General features: G+C 53.0%; 1 protein-coding gene across 13 annotated transcripts in view; it reads left to right on the forward strand.

Annotated features, from left to right (window-relative positions):
• The window catches only part of ST3GAL4 (ST3 beta-galactoside alpha-2,3-sialyltransferase 4), a 57,142-nt gene that overhangs the window by 238 nt on the left and 38,189 nt on the right, over positions 1-18,715 (forward strand). Inside the window, exon 1 of one of the 13 annotated variants that reach the window (XM_078339792.1) lies at positions 13-271. The exons of the other annotated variants lie outside the window; for them this stretch is intronic. The gene's annotated coding sequence lies outside the window, so the exon portion shown is untranslated. Of the gene's footprint in view, positions 1-12; positions 272-18,715 lie in introns of those variants that run through there. 13 annotated transcript variants of the gene reach the window in all.

The following is an 18,715-nucleotide window of genomic DNA, read 5'->3' on the forward strand; positions in this document are numbered from 1 at the left end:
GACTCCGGGAGGGGGTCGGGCCCGGCACGTGGGGGCAGCGCGGGTCGGGGTGGGGCGGCCACAGCCCTGCGGAGCTGCTTTCCGGGGTCCCTTTCCCTGCACCAGATTTTCGCGGGAAGCCGGATCCTCTCCGCTCCTTTGGAGTGAGCAAGCGGGACAGTCCTGCGGAAAGTTTCCGCCCCACTCCCCAAGCCCTGCTCCCGTACTGAAGAGGCGGCCCTCACCTCCAGCATCCTCTAGCGATGGTTTCTCCCACAACTACGCCGGTCAGGTACAGCACATGGGAGCTCGCTGTGCTGGAGGTGACAGGCTTTGCGGTGTCTGCCTGTGTGCAGGAGTCGCAAGGTTGCTGAGCAGAACCCAAAGGTGGAATTGTCAGTGGGAGGCCGGCCGTGCCCAGGGCCCCAGGGCCACATTATGAGGGTCGTCAGGCCTAGGCCACTGTGCCTCAGAGCTGCACGGGTGGTGAGCAGTGGGGAGGGATGGGTTGTGAGGAGTGGGCTCAGATGTCTGCTGTGGGTGTCTCCTCGGGGTCCTGGCTGGCAGGGACCTCCCGGGCATCCCAGAACCGCCAGCATGTCTTCCAGCACTGACCCTCCATTCCCAGTCTTGGGGGGAGGCTCTGTCTGGGCAGCGTGAGGCCTGACCTACTGTGGCTGCGTCCTCTGTTTCCCAGCCTGGGTCCCCAGGGCCTGGCTTAGAGAGCTGCTGCCAGAAGGCTGGGAGTGTAGGCAGTGTTCGGGTGCCCAGCTGTGCCCTGTCTGACCTCATGGCCACCCACAGGCTGGCACCCCTCACAGGCTTCTTGGGGATGCCTGTACTTTCCACCGCCGGAGGGAGGCACCGCGTGGAAGCCAAGCTCAGGCGGACTCATTCTTTGTGAACCTTGAAACAGGCCTGGCCCAGGCTGAGTTCTCACAGGAGACACACACCTGTGTCACTCTCTAGAGCTGTGCTGGACCTGTCCTGCAGACCCCACCTCCTCTAGGTCCTGGCCCTGGCATCTGCCAGGGAGATTTTAAATGAGTTGATATGTACTAAGTGCTTTGAAAGGCTCCTGCACATAGGAAGAACTGTGTAAATGTTCACTAGTAGTCATATTTTTCCCAGGCTCTTACTTTCCAAAGCTGCCTGATAATTCTAGAGTGGGTTCCGGGGACGTGCCAGCTATTTGGGGCCTAGAAATGAACTCGGGAGGCTGTTTTGCTTGCTGAGAGCAGGTCTGGGAATGCCCCTTGACCAAGCTGAGGTGTCCCAGGTCCTGGGACCATTCCCTACCCTGCTCCTGGCCCTTTTCCAGACTGCTCCTGTGCCTGGCCCCATTGCGCTTGGTGGGTGATCTTAGGCTGCCCCGTGGGTCCTGGGCTCCTCCAATACACGGAGAGCTTGCCAGGAGTTGAGGCCTGACCCCCACAGACTCCAAGATGGCAACAGAGGTTGTGAGGGTGCAGATGGAGGGAGAAGTTAGAAAAGTGAATTCGAAGTTGCCAGCTGGGACCCTGGGCAGAGAGGGTATCTTTAGCTTGGGAGTGGGTTGCTGTTCAGGGACTACAGGGCTGCCTTCCCTGTGAGTTGACGCCCAGGCTGAGGAGCCTCTGGGCCGTCTTCCCTTTGGACGCAGTGACTTGCCTCCTGCTTCTCAGGAACAGAGTACTGTGCACTCTTCTCTGGGTCCCTCTTCAGAGAGGCTGCTCCAGGGATTGTCCCAATGGAGTTGGGAATTCTTCCTTTTGGAATGGCTCAAAGGTTTGCACCATCTGTTGCAGGGAAAGGATTCCTCTATCTCGGACTAATACAAATGTCTGCATGCCTGCTGGGTTCCAGACCCTGGGCCTATAGAAAAAGGAGCTGGCTGAGGGCCCCATAGGGGATGAAGAGGGAACTTGGACCTCAAGTGGGGTCTGAAGTCCAAGCCTGCAGATTGCTATCAAGGCAGTTAGCAGAGCCTAGCCAAGCTCCTGGCCCCTCGGAGAGGGACTTAGGATGCTGGAGAGTGGGGCAGTCCGGCAGCACAGGGTGTGGCACCCCGAGCACACAGCCCCTGTTTCCTACCCCCTTGGCTCAGTCACACTGGGCCGACTGGACATTTCCCTGCAGCTGGCTTCTGTGAGTGGTTTAGCTCCCGTTCTGGTTCCCCTCGCTCTGGGATCCTCCTTCCTTCTCAAGACCCACTACCTTGACCTGAAGCTTTTGCTTGCCGGAAGGAAATGGTGAGGTCAGGCAGATTTGGGTGACCGTTGTCTTAACCCCCTCTTCTTTGTTGCTCCCTTCCCAGATGTGTTCAGTGCTTCTGTATGAGTGTCCTGAGTGGCCTGGTTAGTCCTTGGCCTCAGAATCACCTCTAACCTCTGCCACATTTGGAGGAGAGAGGTGTCTGAATGAAGTCCTTTATTCTAGATGGAGGAAGTGGTCAGTGTAGCCTCACGTGGCAGAAGCAGCACGTGATGCCCAGGCCCCAGCCAAGTGCCCATCAGCTTCCAACTGGAGCCCCTGAGCCCTGCAGGGGCTGAACTCCCCCGAAGCCTTGCTTGGGTTGTTGCTTTTCGGGGTTAGAGTGAGTGTGAGTGTGAGTGTCCCGAGCTGCGGGATATCTTTTAGTGTTGGCTGAACCGTCACCTGGGACCTACAGCCAGGCCACAGCCCCATCTCTGTCCCCCTGCACCCCACCCTGCCCTCCAGAAAGATGATGTGATCACTGTAGACCGAAGCCCTGGGCTCCGCTGCGGGCCCAGCAGGGAGGACGTTGCTGCTGCTCTGGCTGAAGTGAGGTGTGGGTCTGGCTGGGCCTTCGGTTTCCCACCTGGGCCTACAGAGTGAAAAAGTCCTGGCTGCAGGACCCCAGAAGCACCTGAGTGGGAGAGTCCCTCTGTCCCACCTGCAGCTCATTCAAGCCTGTGCCTGGGGGTTGCGGCCCTCAGGATCTTGCTTTCCTGTTTAGGGGAGGCAGCCTCAAAGGGTACAGGGGCCAGTTTGGAGAGCGCTAGGGAATGCTGGTCTGCTCCGACGCTGCCTATGCTCTGTCAACTGCAGCATGAACATCTGTCCCCATAATCAAAAGGGCCTCAGCAAATAACAAAAAGATTGCCATTTAGCAGTCAGGCATTTATTAAAAACCTGGCCCAATAAACTTAAAAAAAAAAAAAAGATGTGCTAGACACTCTACATCACTTCATGTGAGCCTCACACAACCCTATAATTAAGCCCATTTGTAAATGAAGAAATGGAGGATTGAAGGATTAAGTTACTTGGCCAAGGTCACACAGCTCGTAAGCAGCTGAGCTAGGACTCAAATCCAGGCCTGTTTCCAAAACCTTCACTTTTCAGCCCAGTTCTCAACTGCCCCCTGGAGTCTGCCCATTCTGCCCAATGAAGAAAGAGATCCTGGCTTAAAGGTTTTTGTAAAGGGGTTTGCTGAAGGCCACAGTGTATTAGTATCAAAAATGGAACACAAATCCAGGCCTCTGAGTGCTGTCCTGAATCCCACATTCTCGCCGGGCACTTTGCCTGAGCTCAGGCTTGTCCGCTTTCTCGGTTGGGCATGGCGGGGCAGGACAGGGTTCTCCTCCCTCCTTCCTTCCTTCCTCCTTCCCTCCTTCCCTCCTTCCCTGCCTGCCCTCCCAGCCCTCCCAGCCCTCCCAGCCCCCACCTCCGCTGCTTTCCCTTGGCAATTGCTTCCATCTGGCCTGCCTGCAGCTCCTATTCCTTTGGAAATGCTGCTGCTGTCCACATGGCTGCAAGGCAACCACGGCCACACGTGGGGAAGGGGAGGGGCCCTACGGGGTCTAAGCACAGGGACTCCAGCCAAGGTGGCTGCTCCCGGTGTCTGGCATCCTGATTCCTGCCAGGCAGAAGCACCTTGGCTGCCTGGCCCTCCTTGACGCCCGCCCTGAGCTGACTGAAGGCCAGAGACATTCCCAAAGACCCAATTCTCCTGCCAACATGGTCGCCTGAAGGGAAGCGCAGCACCAGCAATCCTCCCTGTCCCTTACAGGTTGCTTAGGTTGGGAAGAGGGATTCCTGGCAGGAGAGCATTAGGGGCCAGCCAGGGTATATCCTGGGTTCCCACTGGGTTCTGATCATTTGGAGGGAAGTCATACAAGGGACTGGTGAGGGCAGAGGCTGAGGGATCTGCGGAGTTCTGGGCAGGTGAGAGGCAGGTGAGGAGGCAGCTGACTTGCCTCATGACTGTAAGCATGCCCCACCACACTAGGCTAATTTTTCTATTTTTCATAGAGACGGGGTTTTGCCATGATGCCCAGGCTGATCTTGAACTTCTGGGCTCAAGCCATCCACCTGCCTCAGACTTCCAAAGTGCTGGGATTATAGGCGTGAGCCTGTGCCTGGCCGAGTGTGTCTGCCTTGTTCACTGCTATATATACTTAATGCCTAGATCGACGTCTAGCAAATAATAAGCACTCGGTAGAGTGATGAGTGATGGAAATGCAGCTCAGGCATGCTGACTTTGGCTTTGCTCTATCTTTACTTTGCTTCCTCCTTCTTCCAGGGCAAAGGGAAAAAGTTTCCTTTTTGCCAGGTGAGCTGTTTGCCAGAGAAGGGTCTGGCCCCAGCTGTGTGCTGCTACCTGGGTGGTCTCTGGTTAGACCCCAGAGAGGCAGGCCGGAGCCCAGGTAGGAGCCCAGGTGGGGTTGGGCAGGAGTTCGTCCCCTGAGGAGGGTGTGCCCCATTCCACCCATCCCAGGGTCAGCTGGCCACATTCCTGTACCCGTCACCTTTCCCTAGTAGCCATCAAGTCCCTGCAGACAGGTCCTGACCTCATCTCCAGTCCTTATGTCAGTCCTCTCCTTATTTAAGGCCCAAGAAAGGTACCCCTAGGGTGGAACCCTCTCTTGGGTGGCGTCTCAGGAGTGACAGCTTTGGAGGAGCGAGGGTTCACCCACATTTGCTGCCTCCCAAATAGCTCCACTTTTATTCCTTGTACAAACTGCGTTTCCACTTACATTTTTTTTTTTTTTGAAACTGGAACAGAGGGTTTCTTGGCTTTTTTTTTTTTTTTAAACCCCCATTGAGCTCCAATTGTGACCCCCACGGTTCTCATTTTCTGGTAGCATGCCATGTGTGATTTCACCTCCTCACCTTTGTTCCCGCTGCTGCTCGCATGGCTTGGCCATTGTTGGTAATGACCTTGCTAGACTGCAGATGTCCTTCAGAATCAACTGAAGCCCCAGTCCCGGGTAACCTCCCTGACCACCCAGCACCGGCACTTTCTCCCCCTGCATTCTCCACTCCCTGCAGGTCCCATGCCTGTGACAGGGAGGGAACCCTGTGCTGGCGTGAGCCCAGCATGGGCCTCAGTGGGGCTCAAGCTGAACCAAAGGTAGGTGATCCTGGGGGCAGTGCCTCAGGTGGTGGTGTGGAGCTGTGAGATTTGTTTTCCTGGAAGCAGGTTGGTTTCCCAGTCCTACCCTCCATGCATAGCCTTGCGCAGAGCTCACAGCCTGCCTTTGTAGCCTCCATTTCCTTCTCTGAGAAGTTAACATTTCTTTTTGTTGAGATGGAGTCTGGCTCTGTCGTCCAGACTGGAGTGCAATGGCTTGATCTTGGCTCGCTGCAACCTCCATCTCCCGGGTTCCAGCAATTCTCTGCCTCAGCTTCCCAAGTAGATGGGATTACAGGTGCCCACCAGTACACCCGGCCAATTATTGTATTTTTGGTAGAGACGGGTCTCACCATGTTGGCCAAGCTGGTCTCAAACTCCTGACTTCAAAGGATCCACCTGCCTCGGCCTCCCAAAGTGCTGGGATTACAGGTGTGAGCCATAGCTCCCAGCCCAGCCAAGCCAACACTACTTAATGAGGTAACATTTCAGATAACATCCAGTACCCAGAATCTAGCACTCTATAAATGCTGGCTGGTGTGGTTTTCTTGGGTTACAGGGTGAGGTCCAGAGACGGAAGAGGGTCTACTTTCTGGCCCAGGGAAGACGGGCAGGTGACCCACTAGGAGCCATTCCTGGCATCCTTTGTCCCTGTCCATTTACCAGTTACGTGACCCTAGGCAGGTCTTGCACTCCGGTTGCTAATTAACATCTGTGTTAATTGGGGTAAGAGTATCTGCCACACCTAACAGCCTGGTGATCGGCAAACATTTTTCAGGCTGGGAGAGGCCTCAGAGATTGGCTGTCATTTTGCAAACAAGTGAATAGAGACTCAGAAAAGTAACTTGCTTGTTCAGGGTCACAGAGCATCTCTCTCCCCGCAGGCAGGGAGCAGGTAATTGCGCTAAGCCTCAGGAGTGACCCTTCTCTCTCTTTCTCCAGCCCCTGCCTCATGCTTGGCCTGTTTAGCCAGTCTGTTCTCCAGGCCCCTAGGACTGGGTGGGCTAAGATGAGTGGTCTAGAAATCCCTCCCCAGCTGCGCTGGACGGAATGAGACACTGGCTGAGGAGGGGGTGTTGATGGAGTGCAGGAAATTGTCCTCACAGGCAGTGTGGTCCGTTTCTCTAGATCTGCCCCCATCTCCTTCGTGTCCCTGTTTGAGCCGTGTTCTTCTCAATCCCCTCTGCCTGCCTTCTCTTTCCACCCCTAGATTTCCCACCTTCTTCAGTGATCTCTCTGCCTTTGTTTCTGCCTCACCCGCCTTCTCTCCTTGCCCTTGTTTCTCTGTTCTGCCTTTTCTCTCCAGCCTCAGCATTCAGGTTGTCCTCATAGTGGCACCTAGACTCTGGGGGTGGCTGGGTTGGGTTGCCTGGAGGCCTGGGACGTATGGGCAAACCTTCATTGGGAGCCCATGGGAGCAGGAGTCAGTTCCTCCTGCTGGCAGCTCCAGCATTTTAGAACGAAAATGCTTCTTCCAGGAGTTGAGTTTGGTGAAGAGACAGTGCCTGCCCAAAGTATGCAATACTTTTACCTTCAGCTCAGCTCCTGAGCCCTCATGTACCTCTTTGGATATCTTCCTGCAAAGGATGGTAGGATCTCATCTTTCTGGGGCCTGAGGCTCTCCAAAGATGGGCTGACTGAGCTTCCCTAGCCTGTGACCTGAACCGTCTGCCCTCTCCTCTCTTGAGCTCTTTCCCCAGAGAACCTGCTCGAATGAGGGGAGTTGGCCAACACAGAGAGATTTCTACTCTCAGACCCCATTGAGGTGAGCACACAGCAGCATGCTGTGCTTGGGTCTGGATACACTCCCCAGCCTCCCAGTCCCGGTGTGGTGCTGCCCTGTCCCTAGCCCAGAGCTGGCCTCTACTGGCTTTGTGACCCTGGCTTTGCACTGCGGCTTTGTTCTGTCTTAGGGACCAGCTGGTCCCCTTCTGTGCTTCCACACAGTGGAGACTGATCCCTGACCACCCATTCAGCTGCCTGGCGGCCCTGGGGCAAGTGTTTGTCCCCCATCTCCCAAAATGGAGGCGTGTAGGGGCTTCCTGCCCAGAGTCCCAACCCTGCCAAGGCAGAGGGAATGGGGAACAGCTGCGTTTGGCTGATTCCGGCTCCATATGGATTTGGTTTGACAACAAAGCTCCCTCTGTGTGTTCCCAAGCCCCTTACATAACCAGGGGCTCTGGGCAGAGGAGGAAAGCAGGAGGAGGTAGAGATGGGGACCAGGGGACACCAGAATGGGATGGCTGGAAAGGACACAGGCACCAGGAGGAGAAGGCAGGAGATGAAGGCCAGAGAGAAAGACAGAGTGGGAACAGGAGGGGGAAATGCTGGTCTTGATGTCTCAGTTCTGTCTCCTGCCTCCAGTGGTCGTGGGGGCAAGTGGTGGAGGGGAGGTGGTGGGGGCGGTGTGGGGGGAGGTGGTGGAGTCCAGGCCACGGATCTCTGCTTGTGGATGCTTTGTCTTGTTCTCGTGGGGGAGGTGATGGAGTCCAGGCCACGGACCTCTGCTTGTGGATGCTTTGTCTTGTTCTCCTTGGACCTTTCCCACCAGTTCTGAATGGGCTGAGGAGGGCTGTGGGACCTGTCTGGGCTGAGGTGAGCTCAGATGTTGGGCTGGACTTGGGAGGCTGGTCCTTGGCTCCACCCACCTGGAAACTGAATAAATGCCATTAAAAGAAAAATCTGTTTCCTCTGACTCCCAGCTTCCATTGCCTTCCCCCAGGCCCCATCCCTGGTTCCAGAACCCCCCTGACCGCTCCTCTTTCGGTGTTCAGGAGGGCAGAATAACTGCAGCCTTTCCCTGTGCCCTGCCACGCTGGTCCCAGACCCCCTCTTGGCCCACCCCCATTACAGGGGTGTGGCCCTGAAACGCACTCCCTGCTCCGTGATCAGACACTTCTGAACATCACTGACCCTGCAGCTGTCCAAATAGAGCAAGAAGCAAATGTTCTCCTTGAGGCCCAGCTGGACTGAAAGCCCTGCAGGGCCAGGTGAGCTGCCAGGCCTGGGTGTGCTCTCCGGTGTGAGTGTGAGTGTGGGTGTGGGGGCACCAGGTCCTGAGCCTCAATCCCTTCAGCTCCTCCTGGGCAGAGGGAACAGCCACTCAGGGGCAACCAGGAGGATTGGGGGCCTCCGGGCTCTCCCAGCTACAGCTGGGGCTGGGACCTTGGGGGACTTGCTCTCCTGGGTATTCCCAGGCTGTGATCTGTGCCTCAGTGTCTGGGTTTTTGGCACCAGGCTTCCTTGGGAAGAGCCTCTGGGTGTGCACCGGCCCTGAGGGTGAGGCTCGTCCCAGGCTGCAGGGCACTGAGGGCCCAGCTCTTCCACCTTGAGAACAAGGATGGTCCCTCAAGGCTGGGAGGAGGAGGTGCTGGCCAAGACCTTGGATTAGCCAGGACATGGGGCTGGGGCATCACAGATGTTGGAGAAGCCAGTGTTCAGGCACTTGGCAGGACCCCTGGCACCACCTTCAGTTGACTTAGTGTCTGCCCTGGGGTATTGCATGAGACCCTGGGCTGGCTGCTGTGTGCAGAGGTGGGTGCAGGCCATGGCCCAGATCTGCTGAACAAGTTGTAGGCCCTGGAATCCTCTGTCCCCAGTTAGTGACCAGGCCCTGACAGGTGTGAGTGTGGCCCTCCCATCACTCCCCCAGGTATGAATGCAGATGACCCTGAAATTGCTAAAGCCTCTCATCCAGGAAGTATGAGGAGGCTGGTAGGGCACCCGGATTTGGGTGCTGGGTGGGCTGAGAGGACAGTCCCTGTCACTGGGACTAGGCACAGGTGCAGAGAGGCTGGGCTAGGCCCAGAGGATAGTGAGTGTGTGTTGTTAGTGCTGGGCCAGGGAGTGTCCTTCAGGGGCAGTAGGCTCTGCAGTACCTTTGGGCACGGCCACAAGCTGCCATGGGACACTCCCCGGGCCTTCTGGGAACACACCTGTGGGGCTTGTAGGTGTGGCTGGGTCTCCTGTTAGAAACTGGACTCTTCCTGGGAGCTGAGTTTGCTGGACCAAGGGTGAGGAGCCAGAGTTCCCCTTTCTTTGGCTTTGGATGAAGGAGGTCCCTGAGGGCTGGCACAGCCACTCCCTGCCCCCTGGAGGCTCCAGGCTGCCTGGTGATAGCTCCAGTGACCTGCAAGCTGACAAAGTTTACAGGAGCCAGAGCTGGGGTAGGAGGAACGCAGTGGGCATGAGGGAGGTAGAGCAGCAGCAGCAGCAGCTGAGCCCTGTCTGGGGGAGCGCCTCAGACCCCAGAAGCTGTATGTGGGCACTGGGGGTGGGGAGTGCGGGGTGGGCAGAGCTGAGGGCAGTGTGTGTGTGTGAGACCAGGCTTGCAGGTGACTGAGTACGGACTAGTGTGTTTGTGCTGGAGAAGCCTGTGTAGGTTACTGACATGGGAGGGCCAGTGTGAGCTGCAGGGACTGGAGAGCTGGCATAGGAAGGGGCTCTCTGTCCCTCCTGGCTCTGGGTGTGGATGCAGCTGTGTCTGTTCCACATTTCCCTACCAGAGGTGGCCCTGGGTTATCTCAGCCGCCCAGAGCTTCAACCAGCCCTGCCCACATTCACACCAGCTCCCGGAGAGGGGCCACTGCGCAGAGACTTAGCTCTGGGCACCTAGAAGGGCCCTTTCTCCCCTCGTCATCCCTCCCTCATGGCCCACGTTTACTCTGAGGGGGTGGACTCTCTGCTGGGGACAAGCTGGAGAGGGACTCTCTTGCAGCCTTCTTTGTTCGCGGGGAAGGGCTGCTGCAGGATGGAGGGCTTGCTTTTTCTGCCTGCCCCTCCTGACCTTTCACTGAGTCCTCATCTGGGGGCCCTGCCCCACTCTCCCTCCCATGTGCAGGGGCTTCCCCTCTGGTGAGCCTGCCTCGCTTCTCCCCGACTCAAGCCCCTTTACCCTACTGGCTCCTAATGGGACTTCAGGTATGGACCCTCAACTACACAGGCCCAGAAACTTCCTTGTTTGTCAAGCGCCAGTCTGACCCTGGTGTCCATCTCAGTGCCCAGCAGGTGTTCTGGTGAGGGGAGGTGGGGGTGCAGGGTCTGCCGAGTGAGGGTTCCTACTCGGAGGAGACAGAGGAAAGGGGTTTCTGAGCCCAAATCTTTGCTGCTCTGAGACACTCAGAACCAGAGCGGAGAGGCTGAATTCAGAGGCTGTAGTGTGGGGCAGGGCTGGAATTAGTGGCACCTGTGTGGGGACTCCAGGGCTGCATTGGCCTGTGCTGTCCTGCTCGGGGATTTGGGGGACTGGGTTTAGATAGAGTGCATCATCTGCATAGGGAGCACTGTTGTGGAAGTGGACTCTGCTCAGGTGTGGGGGGCCTGCCTTTGAGGGGCACTGTGGTGGAGACGGAGCACCACTCATGACAGGAGGCTGGTGTCTGATCAGGCTGAGGGATTCGCGTGCCAGCCCTTCTGAGAAGGCGGAAAGAGGTGGAACTTCTTTGTTTGTCAAGCGCCAGGCTGACCCTGGTGTCCATCTCAGTGCCCAGCAGGTGTTCTGGTGAGGGGAGGTGGGGGTGCAGGGTCTGCAGAGTGAGGGTTCCTACTCGGAGGAGACAGAGGAAAGGGGTTGGGCGCCAACCAGACAGTGGAACTGGTCAGGGCCTGGGCGCCAACTCCAGGAGGTGCTACACCCAGAAAGAGAGAGGGAGAGCCACCCACCAGTGGCCTCCTCCCCTCCCCTTCTGCATACCACCCATCCCAGCAGCACCCCCTGAGGCTGGGCTGTGGATGGATCTGAGTTGAGGGCAGGACAGAGTGGGAGTGGCAGTGCCTCTGCCTGTCTCCCTGGCCTCGGCAGAGCCTGTGTCACATCTGGACCAGGAGAGGTGAGTGTGATTGTGGCAGTGGTGGGGGCAGTGGCTGAGGACCCTTCTCTTTGCTGGGCTGGGGCAGAGCTTGAATGGAGAGGGGCTGCCTTGTGCCTGAGCGGGGAGGACCAGGTGTTGCTGGCACCTTCCGGGTCCTGAGTGCCTGCTCTGTGGTGCCCAGCCCCTGCTGAGGCTGTGGAGGTTCAAAACCAGGACATGTTTTGAGGCTCAGGACACCTCTGAGGACTTGCTGCTGTTGCCCCCACTTAAAAGACGAGGCCTCTTAAGCTCTGAGAGGGTAAGTATCTGGTCCGGATCACCTGGAGTTTCTGAGCTCCAGACAGCTCATCCCAAATTTCATGGCTGCACAGAGTGTAGGGAATAAAAGTAGTTCCAGCTGAATTTTAAATCCTGGTTCCACCATTTTTGAGCTGTCTTATCTTGGGACACTTAATATATTCTCTCTGTGCCTCAGTTTCCCTATCTGTAAATGAGAATTAAAGAGTACTCCCCTCAATTGAAAGCATTACCATTATGCATAGCAGGCCAGGCACGGTGACTCTGTCCTGTAATCCCAGCACTTTGGGAGACCAAGGTGGGTGGATCACTTTAGGTCAGGAGTTGGAGACCAGCCTGACCAACATGGTGAAACCCTGTCTCTACTAAAAATACAAAACTTAGCTGGACATGATGGCACGTGCCTCTAATCCTAGCTACTTGGGAGGCTGAGCAGAATGGTTTGAACCTAGACAGTGGAGGTTGCAGTCAGCTGAGATTGCACCACTGTACTACAGCTTGGAACACAGAGTGAGACTCCATCTCAAAAAAAAAAAAAAAAATTATGTTCAGCAGCTGCAGCAGAGCCTCAGGGATGATTTAAAAGTGAATCCAGGGCCAGGATGGCTCATGCCTGGAGACCGAGGCAGGCGGATCACCTGAGGTCAAGAGTTCATGACTAGCCTGGCCTACATGGAGAAACCCTGTCTCTACTGAAAGGAAACCCCTGTTTCTGCCGTGCCATTGTGCCTGAGTCAGTGCCCTGCTCGTGGTCGGCCTGCAGGCCCTGTGGCTTCTGTTTCTGCTGACCTGTCCAGCCTCACTGTGTCTGGGGAGGCCTTGGGGTCCCCAGTGGGTGCTGGGACAGGCGTATTATTCCACTAGGCCTTCTGTGGAGCAAGTAGGGGAGGAGTGATGTGCCCCCTGCGGCTCTCCTGGGACCACACAGGTTAGTCCTGTGGGTGACCTCACTTTAGAGAGGGCTGGCCAGCTGTTCCAGAATCAGGACGTGGGTGCAGCTGGACCAAAGCTGGCTGGAGCCAGCTCTGCAGAAACCACACCTGCTCGTGAGAAGGATATCCTTGTGAGTACAGAGGAAACGGCACAGAGAAAGACACACACCCGGGGTGGCTCTGCCAGCTTCCCCTGGGGTGCTTCTGGCGAAGTCCGGGTCAGTACACACCCAGATCTTTGCACTGTGCTGTTTTAACTTGGGAGGAGAGGAAGAAGTCAGCTGCTCTGAATGGAGTTGCTGCTAATGTCTACAGCACTTTCCTGTAAATTAGGAAAGGGAATGCCCCACCTCCATCCCCCACCTGGTTGGAGAAGCGGGGCAACAGAGCAAATAGTTCGGCAAGCAGGGGGAGGGCTGGAGCCCAGACTCACCTGCCGCCCTGGCCGGGCCGTAATTGCCCAGGGTGCATACAGTGTCTGGTGCTCTGCCCTGCTGTTTCTGTCCTCAGGGTAGGACACATGGAAGGCAAGGAGGGCGCAGGTGCTGCGTGTTCTAGGGTCTGAGATCAGCTGCTTCCATTCAGTAATGGTCTTTGGAGCTAAGTTAACTGTTGTCTGCTCATGTGACCTCCCTTCCAGATAGTGCCTTTTTCTTTTTCTTCTTCTTATTTTTTTGGAGACAGTTTCACTCTTGTTGCCTAGGCTGGAGTGCAGTAGTGGGATCTCAGCTCACTGAGACCTCCGCCTCCCATGTTAAGTGATTCTCATGCGTCATCCTCTGGAGTAGCTGAGATTACAGTGTGTGCCACAATGCCCAGCTAATTTTTGTATTTTTAGTAAAAATGGGGTTTCCCCATGTTGTCCAGGCTGGTTTCAAACTCCTGACCTCAGGTGATCTGCCTTCCTCAGCCTCCCAAAGTGCTGGGATTACAGGTATGAGCTACCACACCAGGCTGCTAGTGCCATTTTTAAAAATCTCTATTTACCCAGTGGAAAACCTGAGACCCAGAAAGGTCATTCACATTTACAGAAATGATGGTTGGTCCAGAGTTGGGGTCCAAGTGTGAGACTTCAACATTTACATTCCTTATTTTTTCTTCTTTTTTTCTTTTAATCAAATTATTAGTTGAAAACGTATTATACTAATCAGTTTAAAAAAGTTACGCAGCACAAACGGAACATGAGAGACAGTCACTCTCAGTTTAGCCCTTCTGCCTTGTTTTGTATCCCTCTGAGTTTCTGAATATGCATGTAATTCTTTTCTGAAAGTGTATTTGGAAATAAGATCACTGTTTTACACCTGTCTTTTACATTTTAATACTATGCTTTGGAGGTCCACTGATATCAGCATGCATCGATGTGCATCCTATTTTTCACAGCTGTCTAGTGTTTCATTGTCTGTGTCCTGATTTTTTTAAACAGGTGCCTGTGCATAGATTGCAAGTGTCCGTCTTACACTGTTAGAAAAAGTGCTGCAGTAAAGATCCTAATAGACAAGTCTCTGTGCAAACTTAGGAAACTTTTCTGTGGAATGAACTTCTGGCCATGGAATCCCTGGCATACAGGGTATTTTGATAAATATTGTGAAATGTCCTTCCAGAAGGTGTCCTGGTCTTCACGTCTAGCATACATTTGTGAGAGGTTCTGCTTCCTACACTCCCCTAGCATTGTGTGGCTCAGGACCCTTTTTTTTTGCTGTTACTATTTATGAAAAATTGTGTCTCAACCACACTGGAATTTTTAAATGTAGATGACTGTCTTATGTGCCATTTATATTTCTCTACAGTAAAGTATGTATTCATAGCCTTAGCTTATTTTTAAATTAAGCTCCTTCATTGTTGGGGTGGGGGTGGATTTGCATGAGTATGTTATAGGCTACGGGAATTAACTGATATGTTATATATGTACACATTGCAAATGCACTTCTTTTCCTTGTAAGTATGAGCTTGCTGTTTTGCTCTCTGTATCTCATTTAAACTTTATGCAAATGTATTCATCTTTCATTATTTAGCTTCTGAATTTATATTTCTTCAATCACCGTTCATTCTTTTTTAATTAATTAATTATTTTTCCAAGATGGAGACTTGCTCTGTCACCCAGGCTGGAGTGCAGTGGTGCAATCTTAGCTCATTGCAATCTTTGCCTCCCAGGTTTAAGCAATTCTCCTGCCTCAGCCTCCCAAGTAGCTGGGACTACAGGTGTGCACCACCACACCTGGCTGATTTTTGTATTTTTTTAATAGAGACCATGCTCATCTGGCTGGTCTCGAACTCCTGAACTCAAGTGATCCGCCTGCCATGGTTTCCCAAAGAACTGGGATTACAGGTGTGAGGCACTGCACTGGGCCCTCGTTCCTTTTTTAAATGAAAATATTTCAAATACATAAAAATTAATATAACAGACCTCCATGTGATAATGAGATTTATCAAATGTGAACCGTATCCCATATGTTTATCTTTTTCTTTAAGAAATAAAACATTACACTTATAGAACTAAAGATGTGCCACTATGACCTATTCTTCCCCATATTCCCAGAATAGAATTCTTGTTTCAAGTTGGATGCACAATGTACTTTATTCTTTCTTCATACACATAAGCACACACTGTTTACAAATATACACACACTTAGCAGTGTTTTTGGATTCATCCTTTATCTTTTCGCAACACTTAAAAAAGTTAATGTTTTCACATTTATCCCAGTTGACCCATGTGGATTGATTTGTTCAGTTGACATGGCTCCATGGTATTCAGTTGCATGAAGGTAGCACAGCTTATGTAGCCACCCTCTCCTGACGGTAGTTACTATATTCCATAATAATGGAGTATATATGGTAATGGAAAAAAATGGAAGCACTGCTTAACAAACATTATGTCGTATACAAGGGAGGGTTACTCCAGGCTATGCCTGGAAATGTAATCACCGGATTGTAAGGTATGCACATCTTCAGCATGACTACATATTATGAAGTGCACTTCTAAGCCTTTGTGTCAATTGGTACTCCCACCAGCGATGTGTGAGAAACTATATTTGGTTTTAATCCATATTCCCTGGTTACTAGTGGGCCTGAGCATCTTTTCATGTGTCTATTAAGTGTTTGGGTTGATTCTGTGAATTGCCTTTTTGTGTTCTTTTTTATTCCTTTGTTTTTATGGTTGTTATGGTAAAATGCACAAGCACAACGTTTTTTGACCATCTTAACCCTTTTTGTGTGTGTAGTTCAGTGGCATTAAGTACATTTAGAATGTGCTTCCATCCTACCATCCATCTCCAGAATTCATCTTGTCAAGCTGAAACATCCTACCCACTAGTCAATAACTCCTCATTTCCATCTCCCCCCAGCCCTTGGCAGCCACCATTCTGCTTTCTGTGTCTCTGAGTTTGATTGCTTTTGAGTACTTCCTGTAAGTGGAATGATACAGTATTTGTCTTTTTGTGACTAGCTTATTTCACTTTGCATAGCGTCTTCAAGGTTAATCCATGTTGCAGTGTATGTCAGAATTTCCTTCCTTTTTCAGGCTGAATAATATTCCATTGTATGCATAGATCACATTTTTTTCACTCATCCATTGATGAACACTTGGGTTGCTTCCCATAAGCTGTTGAAAATAATGCCGCTGTGAACATGGCTGTACAAGTATCTCTTTGATATCCTGCTTTCAGTTCTTTGGGGTATATACCCAGAAGCACGGTTGCGAGATCCTATCTTGTCTCTTGTTTTCTCTTTGATTCCATGTTTTTTTCTTTTTGTTTCATGGGACTGCTTATATTATATATTCAAGTATTTGTTGATTACATGCACTGTGTCTGGCTTGTTCAAAGGTCTTGAGCACCCTGTGCCTGCTGAGTAGTAAAGCAGCTTTGAAAGGGTCTGTTCTGTAGAGGGGACACTGCTTTGGAGATGGATTAATCAGAAACTTGGGTGCTGATTGTAGGAGGTACTGCATGTAGAAAGATGGGAGGTGGGGAGTTCAACTTCCCCAATTCTGCCTTTAACTTCAGATCTTTGGGGTGGGTGCGTTGCTTCTCCTGGAACAGAGGGTGCTGGGGAGCAGGACCTGGGTCAGGTCCATGCAGGCACTGGATTTGTCCTTCACTTTGGGCCTGGACTGCTCTCTTGACTCTCTCCTTGTCACACTGGCTTCAGCTTTCTCACCCTGAGAATGGAATTCAAAGCCTCTGCCCCTCCCAGGCAGACAACAGGGTATGATTTTCAAGTGGTTGGTGTCTTGTGACTGGCAGCTGATAAACGGGTGATACAGTGTTTCTATACAGGAGTCTGCAGTGCCAGGAATCTGCAGAGGTGGATTGGGGGGTGGGGGTAGCCTGTGGAGCCCGAGGGTAGGAACAGAGAGCCTTCTTTTGCTGTAGGTGGAAGCCTGTCCAGCTCCTTTCCCTCTAAGGTCAGACAGCTTGAGAGGTGTTTTCACCCTCCCATGCGTGGCCCTGAGGCAGTTAGCTGATCAGTTACTCACTGTGCTCTCTGCACTCTAATGAGCCAGGAAGCCTCCCTGTGCCCAGGCGTGCTGTGATCACGGTGTTCAGTGATAAGGTGAGGCTGCAGTGTCCAGCCAGGGGCCACGCCACAGGGGCCGGAGGGCACCTGACCTGCTGTTACTGCTTCTTCCACTCTTGTTCTGTCTATACTGGGGCAATGCCATCCGACTAACAGATCCATTTATTAATTCAACACATTTTATTGAGAGCCTACAGGGTGGTGGGCACTATTGTAGACACAGGTGATACAGCAGCAAGCAGAACAAGAGAAACATCTTTGCAAGCAGGGGAGGGGATCTGCAGTGTTGGGTGTGTGGAGTTGTTGCTGGGAAGTAGAGAAGCTGAGTAAGAGCTGGACAGAAAGTTCAGGCACGGTGGCTTACCCCTGTAATCCCAGCACTTTGGGAGGCTGAGACTAGCAGATCACTTAAGGTCACTAGTTCAAGACCAGCCTGGACAATATGGGGGAACCTGGTCCCTATGAAAAATACAAAACTTAGCTGGGTATGGTGGCGCATGCCTGAAATCCCAGCTACTTGGGAGGCTGAGGCACAAGAATTGCTTGAACCCAGGAGGTGAAGGTTGCAGTGAGCCAAGATCACACCACTGCACCCCAGCCTGAATGACAAAGCAAGACAATGTCTAAAAAAAAAAAAAAAAAAGGCTGGATGAAGAGAGATAGCCAAGCCCCATGTCTAGGGAAAAGTGTTTTAGACTGAGTGAACAGAAAGTAGGGAGCCTCAGAGGAGGGAGCATGCCTAGCTGGCCCCAGACCTGGCGAGGAGGCTGGTGTGTGGGGCAGCCTTCATGGAGAGGAATTAGGCAGGGAGGGAGGAGGTGCTGGCCGGTAGAGCACGTGTGTCTCTGTGGGTCAGAGCAAGGGCCCAGGTTCTCCCAGTGAGTAAGAAGAGGAGCCCATGGAGGTTGTGGAGCTGAGAAGGAGTTTTACAGATGGCCAGTCTGTTCTGGAGACTTGTAATTAGTGGGACATCTGAATCCAAGAGTGTTGCTCAGGTGGATTCTAACCCTGTGGGAGAAATCCCTCGCCTCTAGCCTGCTCTTGCCATACCTAGCAGTTTATTAATGATGTTAAATGCACAGTTCAGCTTGAGTCCCCTCTAGAATGTGGGCAGCAAACACTAAGCTGAGAGGAAACGCTGTGGGTTGGCAGATACTGTGGAGACTCACTCCTGGACAGGCTGTGGAATGTGTGGAAGCAAGTACAGCCCAGGCCCACGCTGAGGTTCAGCAGGGAAGCCAGAGGAGTCCGGGGCCCGGGAGTCCGTGCCAGTGGTGGACGTGGCTGCAAGAAATGGTCAGATTCACGGAAGTCTGGTGTCCAGCTGGCAGGCATTAGTGATCCCACAAATACAGCTGTGTGCCTTGAACATGCACTCCAGAGCTTCCAGAGAGTGCCAGAGCTGTGGGAGCTAGAGACTGTGTCTAGTGCAGAAGCATGGCTGAGAAGGGGCTGGACAGGCTCTTGGTCACTGTGTGGAGCCTTCGAAGGACTTGGATGTGCTTGAGGCCCCCTTCCCCTAATTGCTGTATAGGGCAGGGTGGACATCCAGGGACCTTGGAGTCTAGGGAGCCAATCTGCACAGGATGGTTTTAGAAGAAGCTGTAGGGTGTGGGGTTTCAGTGTGGGCTCTGGACGAAGGAGCCAGAATTCCAGTCCCAGCTTCACTCCTCAGGAGCTGTGTAACCTGGGCTCATTACTGACCCTTCCCCACTTTAGTTCACTGGCTCTACAATGGAGGTAACTATCATGTTGAACTCACCGGGTCGAGGTAATATTTAATACTTGCACAACCCTTAAAAGCGTCTAGCGCAGTGGTCCTCAAC

Source organism: Callithrix jacchus, chromosome 10 (assembly GCF_049354715.1).
Source record: "Callithrix jacchus isolate 240 chromosome 10, calJac240_pri, whole genome shotgun sequence".
Taxonomy (NCBI): domain Eukaryota; kingdom Metazoa; phylum Chordata; class Mammalia; order Primates; family Cebidae; genus Callithrix; species Callithrix jacchus.